Raw genomic sequence first — 6,818 nt, 5'->3', positions numbered from 1 at the left:
TCCACACAGGACAATTCCACATACAGACAATTCCCTACACATTAAAAAGTATAAATAACAACACTTTAAAATTTAGTAGCTGAGTCAAGATATCAACAAGGCACGGCATGTACAATAAAACTAGATTAGGTGAGCTGCGAGAATCTCTGGGAAGATATGATATAGTTATGTACAGATTTTCATAGTTCCAGATTTAGCTGTTCTGGTGAGCCAGAATTACCATATAATATTGATTAAATCTGTGTGTATAAGAAGTATGCGTTTGATCTTATGTCGTTAAATGTGGGACAGATGATGAAGAAATGAATCGCATCTTCGGTCTGATGCCCCGCAATTACACTGCTGTATATATCACATGTGAGATTACACGATATGGCTGAGATATTGCCGATGTGACGTTAAATGTTAACTCACTCACTCTCACTCACATGTGTGATTGAGATACATGTGTATGTTCAATTTGCTGAGTGTGTTGTTGTATGCATGTCTATCGCAGCGGTACATGCATTGAGGTTAACTGTTGGTAGGCATTTTCTTATATTTGCTTTCATGTACCTCCCGGCAGAACTGGCAGGCAAACTGATCCATGTTCTAACTAATACTATAGAATATTTCGCTCAAAAAACATAGGAGTAGCTGAAAGTAAATATGATTCTGCCTGTACTCTGTCGTCTCATGTTGTGTATTTAAAGGGGTGATGTTATTGATGCCATGTGGGTTGTCCTGCACCTACACGTGTATAACCTGCACGTGTCTGGTACCATGGATATGTCCATGTATGGACCTGGCACCTTTAGGCTATACCTCAGTAACTGTATACCAATGGCGGTGTTTCTGGAAAGTTTGTAGCATTTTGATGGAAATATATTACAGCCGACACGAAAGGTTTTTCAACTGATATGCACTGCTGAAATAACTTGTTACAAAGGACTCGGAGAAAACTGAAATAGCTTCTACTGTATTTGTTGCATAGCAAGGACTCATTATAAGCATGCTGCTACTGACTGGTAAAATCACAAATCTGGTATTGCTGAAAATAATACGTCTTTGTTACAACACTCGTTCACTGATAGTCATCTACATTATACGTTGTATGCTTCTCTCGAGGGTAATACGGTTTGATTTACGCCTATTTGTAGCAGTGTCACGCGTATTTATCTTATCGCCATGTTAAATGTACAAAATATCATTTTATTTTATGTTCAAGATCGCTACCGACTATATTACATACAAACAAAATGGCGTCTGCCTCTCGACTGGATTTTTAACATCAGTGAAACATATTCTGACAATGTGGCAGACTCAAATATATATATATGTACATAGTTTTAATTAAAGTTTGGAAGATTATATTAAGTATTAAGGTAGATGGCATTGTTTCCATTTAATTACTTATTCTAACATCTGTAAGAATATTAGGTATGTTTTATATGGTAGAATGAATGATGAAATCTTAGTTATGTTTTATACTTCATTTTATTCTCATGCCATAGCTCTGCATAGTAAGCCTAGTAACTCTCAGTCTCACCTCCACTAATTGTCACACTGCATGCTTACAACACTCCTTGCCCCAGCCCTCAGTCAGTTCTATTGTTTCACTGATAGGCCAAGCTGGCCATAGCTTAAACTACAATGTAAAGATTTTAAACTCACATGCTGTCCTGTACTTCGTAAGGAAGGTTACCTTTACAACCAGGGGATCTTTATAAGGATTTTAGGTAGGTTCATATTGTATAAAATGTTGTATATATATATGGATGGTTTCTTGTTTACTACAATAAGAAATATAATTTATTGTGTAAGTCAGACTTGGTTTACTTGAAATATAATATATCTTATAAATGTGTATAGTTGAAAATGAACTATCAGATCACTGTGTTATTGTGAGTTTATGTATTGTTTATGTATTAAACGCAATTCTAAACATATCAACTAAATATATGGCAACGTTTAGGTAAGGACTAGTCAGTATGAATGCATGCCTGTATGTTTGGTATGTGTGATTGATAAACACACATATATATATATATATAAATATTATATATGATTCCATGTTTGATTAGTGTGGCGAATGTAATTGTATCTTATTTTATATCATATCAATTGTATATATATATATTGTTCTCTTCATACATATTTATTTGTTATGCAGATCTGTGTTCATTCAGGAGAATATCCTCCCTAAACAGCTTGGGTACAACCAACCTGGTATGTAACACCTAACCAAAAAAAACCCTATATGTATACCAGAAGTGTATTTACTATTAGAATTTCCTAAAGGTACCTACAGTATGTCTGTATGATCATTGTATATTTGTATTAATACTATGTAACATTATAACTTGTGACATAGTTCAGATGTATTCAACTAGGTGTATTTAATAGGCTTAACGAGTGATTCGAGCATGTACATATTTTATGTGATTCCATTTAACATAGTTCCTTATGTTCTTTCAGGCTTTTTAACACGATCTTCCAGAATAAATGTATCGGCCTCACAACCCACAGCCGTTTGTATTCTTTTGCATGGATTCAAACAAGGCGCTGTTATATTGGAGCCCCCAGTGAGGACCCCGACGTTGCTACCGCCAACCAGTACCTTCATGTGAAGTTCAGGATCATCTGTCACATCGTCTCAGTGCAAGGTAGCTGTACGTCAGTACATGTAAGCGGCTATTGACACTTATATTCATGTGATGACATGAACTGTTTACATACATTATCAAGACTGTGCTTTTGCCTCGAGTGGATTTCTAGATGCGACGACACTGTGTCTTCAATCCTTCCACACGCGTGATGTCATTTTGATTATCATTTCTGTGGATGTGTTGTATGATAAATTATGACATGTAAACCTTAATTTCAACAGGAGCGCTCCGAATTAATACTTAGTTTGCATCAGTTATTTAGTTAGTTAATCAGTTAGTTAGTTATTTAGTTAGTTAGTCAGTTAGTTAGTCAGTCAATCAGTTAGTTATTTAGTTAGTTAGTCAGTTAGTTAGCCGGTCAATCAGTTAGTTAGTTAGTTTTACTATCATACTTATTTCCCTTAGTGTCTTTATCATATTGCGTCGCTAGATAAGTGCAATAATCTTGAATGCGACCTTAACCCCCAACCCCCCTCTCAACGTTCAGTACTCTTTAACTTTAGGAACATATTATATAGTTGTTCATATTATTTGCATACCAGCCACAGAGTGTTATATATATATATGGGTATGTGTGTTTGTGCATGCATGAATGTGAGTGTGAAGGCTATGCTAAAGCTAGTTTGACTTTATCACTTAAATCAAATATTTAATCCATCATAATATATCCTAACTAAATAAACTGTTAGGTAGTCTGTGCTAGATTACGTGTGGTTCATTTACCTATTCTTGTCAGTTGGTAACAAGCTAGTTGAGGTAATAGTTTTTTAGATACTTGTGTTGTAGGTTCTGCGTTCAGTGTTGTTTCTCAGATTGTTGGTGCTACTATCTCCATTAGTTGAAGGGTAAGGTACATTTCCCTGTTTTCGCCATACACAGATCCCAATTGCGCGCGTGTACATACAACCTGCACTGCAACAATTTGCACGACTAACACTTCTCATTAATCATTAGAAATACCTCAGTATTATACCCTATTTTTAGTTAGCATTATTTCAAGATTAGTCCATATCTAGGTATTTGTCTTAGGTACATTTGTGGTTAGAATACGTACATACTGTAGCAGTACAGATTTCCTTTGCCAGCCACAAGCTACTTTGGTTGGTAAGTTGCCAACTCATGACTTCCTTCGTTGATGGTTAGCCATCATTTTCTCTCATTAGCCTTCGCGTACACCTCGTGGATGTGCACTTAGTGTTTTTCTAGTATATGTAACACTGATATATAGTGTAGTATACTAGTCACAGTGTAGCATCCATAGACAGTACCCATCTCGTACACTCGTACTTCATATCATTCGTTAACACGCATATTGATTCTATCATTATTTCCTGCGCTTCATTTCCGCCATACCTAGTAGATTTCCTGGTAAGGAATTTCACTTCACTTCAGAGGTCAATAACTCATTCTGAATAATGGCAACACAGAATATGTCAAAGGAGGAGGTAGATCAGCTGGTCTCTTCTTTGGAAAAGTTAGGTTTACGTCCTAAAGCTGAAACTCCAGAAGACTTACTACAATGGATCACCGAGATTGGGAAGCATAGTCCTAAACCAGAGGAACCAGCAGCTTCTAACATCCATCCTCTACCTGCTACAGTTACTTTAGCTAAGTCCCCACAACTACCTTACTTCTCAGGTGACAGGAAGGGAGATGCAGACTTTGATCAGTGGATGCATGAGTACACATGTATGTGCTCCAACTACTCTATGGACATTGTTTTGGAAGCAGTCAGACGTTCCCTTCGCGGCAAAGCTGCCAGAGTTGCTATGCACGTCGACAAGGATGCACCACTAGATGCCCTCGTCAGCAAGCTCGATAGTGTATTTGGAAATATACATACAGAACATAACATCATGGCGCAGTTCTATATGGCCAAACAAGGAGACGAGGAAACTGTAGCTGAGTGGTCCTGTCGCCTAGAGGATATTCTTAGCCAAGGAGTCATCCTGGGCAAGGTCAACCCTAGCGACACAGAAGAGATTCTCCGGGACACCCTTTGGACTGGTCTTCGAGCTGACCTGAAAGATCTTTCCAGCCATAAACTGGACCAGGATGTATCATATGAGCAGTTCCTCAAATACCTCCGTCAAGTTGAAGATGATCTGCTGAAAAGGAAATCAATTTCCAAGAAGACGTATGCGACCAATAAAACGACCGTCAGCACAGATAACCCTGAACTCAAAGAAATAAAGGGTCTATTAAAATCCATGTCTGCAGAAATAGCAACCCTCAAGGCACAAGTGGACAAGACCGACAGGCAAGGATACAATCAAAGTCCGGATCAGTCATGTTCGGGTCAAGGACAAGGTCAACAATGGCAGATGCCCCCTAGGCAATGGACACGACCTCCAAGGACCAGTGCAAGTCAATCCTTTGGACGACCTCCAACTGGCCGAGGGACCCCAGTCTCATGCCATGGACCCCGGCCCTTTAAAGACATCCCAAGATGCTATAGATGTGGACAGCCTGGACATATTCAGAGGGGATGCAGAGCAGTCATGGATGGAGACTCTTTAAACTACCCCAGGCCTATGGGGAGGGGCGGACCATGGGCCTAAGAAGTGTCAGCAATCAGCAGATAACAGTCGAGATGGTAGGAGATCCAACTGAGAGCACTGTAACCATTAATGGAGTCAAGTGCAAGGCTTTACTGGATACAGGGGCAACCATCTCATCTATATCAGAGACATTCTACAGGCAGAACTTCCCTGATGTTCGTCTTGAACCCCTACAACAACTTCTACATGTAGAATGTGCCGATGGAGAACTCCTGCAATACATGGGACTAATTGTGGTGGACCTAGAAGGAACTGGAAGCGCATCTACCAAAATAAACTCCATGTTACTTGTCGTGCCTGATAGTTCGTACAATAAGAGAATACCAGTTACCCTAGGCACTAACATTCTCTCTATCTACCTAAACCAATGCAAGGACCAGTATGGATCAAGATTTCTGCAACATGCAGACCTGCACACACCTTGGTATCTAGCATTCCGCAGCATATTGATCAAGGAGAGAGAACTTGCAAGGAACAATTACTCTGTTGGAAAAATTAGAAGTGCTGAACCAGGTCGCAAGATTATCCCAGCCAATAGTGAGATCCACATTGCCGGCTATGTTGATAGACCCCTACCCTATAAACTTACTCATGCTGTTGTCCAGCCTACCAGAGGATCGTATATTCCTGACGACCTTGACATTGTACCCACCTTAGTATCATATGATGGAAGTGGACAGAAGATGCTTGTTGATGTACATATATCCAACCTTACCACTCGCTCTGTGTCAATTCCAAGTCGTGCCCTTCTATGTGAACTACAAGTTGTGACGGTAGAAGACATACCAAAGACCTCTTCATCACTGAACTCGCCTGAAGATACTTCTGTCTTGGACCTCATGGACTTCAACGAAACTGCTGTTTCAGAGGAAGAACTTGCGCAGGGAAAACAAGTCATCAAGGATTACTTGGATGTATTTTCCTCAGGAGATACTGACTTGGGACACACAGACAGGGTCAGACATCGGATTGAACTTACAGATGACAATCCATTTAAACAGCGTTATCGAAGAATACCACCAGCTATGTACGAGGAAGTTAAAGATCATCTCAATCAACTTCTTCTCTGTGGTGTCATTAGACATTCTCATTCTCCATGGTCTTCCAACGTGGTACTGGTACGTAAGAAGTCAGGAAAACTTAGACTATGTGTGGATTTTCGCCAGCTGAACCAACGGACCATTAAGGACAGCTATGCTATCCCCAGGATTGAAGAAATGTTTGAAGCCCTGTCAGGTTCGAAGTTTTACAGTACCCTGGATATGAAAAGCGGCTACCACCAAGTAGAAATAGAGGAGAAACACAAGGAGCGAACTGCCTTTACTGTTGGACCAATGGGATTTTATGAGTACAATCGTATGCCCTTTGGATTGTGCAACAGTCCAGCGACTTACCAGCGACTCATGAACGAGTGTTTTGAAGGCCTGCATCTAAAGATATGTCTCATATACTTGGATGACATCATCATATTCTCATCAACGATTGACGAACATCTAGACCGATTGAGCCAAATACTTCAGCGAGTCAGAGAAACAGGACTGAAACTTTCACCAGAGAAATGTTCATTCTTCAAAAAGAAAATCAAATTCCTTGGCCATGTTGTCTCTGA

General features: G+C 39.6%; 1 long non-coding RNA gene across 1 annotated transcript; it reads left to right on the top strand.

Moving 5' to 3' along the window:
* Positions 1–1,455: 1,455 nt before the first annotated feature.
* On the top strand, positions 1,456–2,501 carry LOC124289133. Its single transcript, XR_006901600.1, has 3 exons — positions 1,456–1,718; positions 2,153–2,208; positions 2,458–2,501. It is a non-coding gene; the product is annotated as an uncharacterized LOC124289133 (long non-coding RNA).
* The last annotated feature ends 4,317 nt before the right edge of the window (positions 2,502–6,818 follow it).

Source organism: Haliotis rubra, unplaced genomic scaffold, assembly GCF_003918875.1.
Source record: "Haliotis rubra isolate DU_JTF1 unplaced genomic scaffold, ASM391887v1 Scf433, whole genome shotgun sequence".
NCBI lineage: Eukaryota > Metazoa > Mollusca > Gastropoda > Lepetellida > Haliotidae > Haliotis > Haliotis rubra.
Note: the sequence above shows the minus strand (reverse complement) of the source record. Positions and strands in the feature narration are given on the sequence as shown.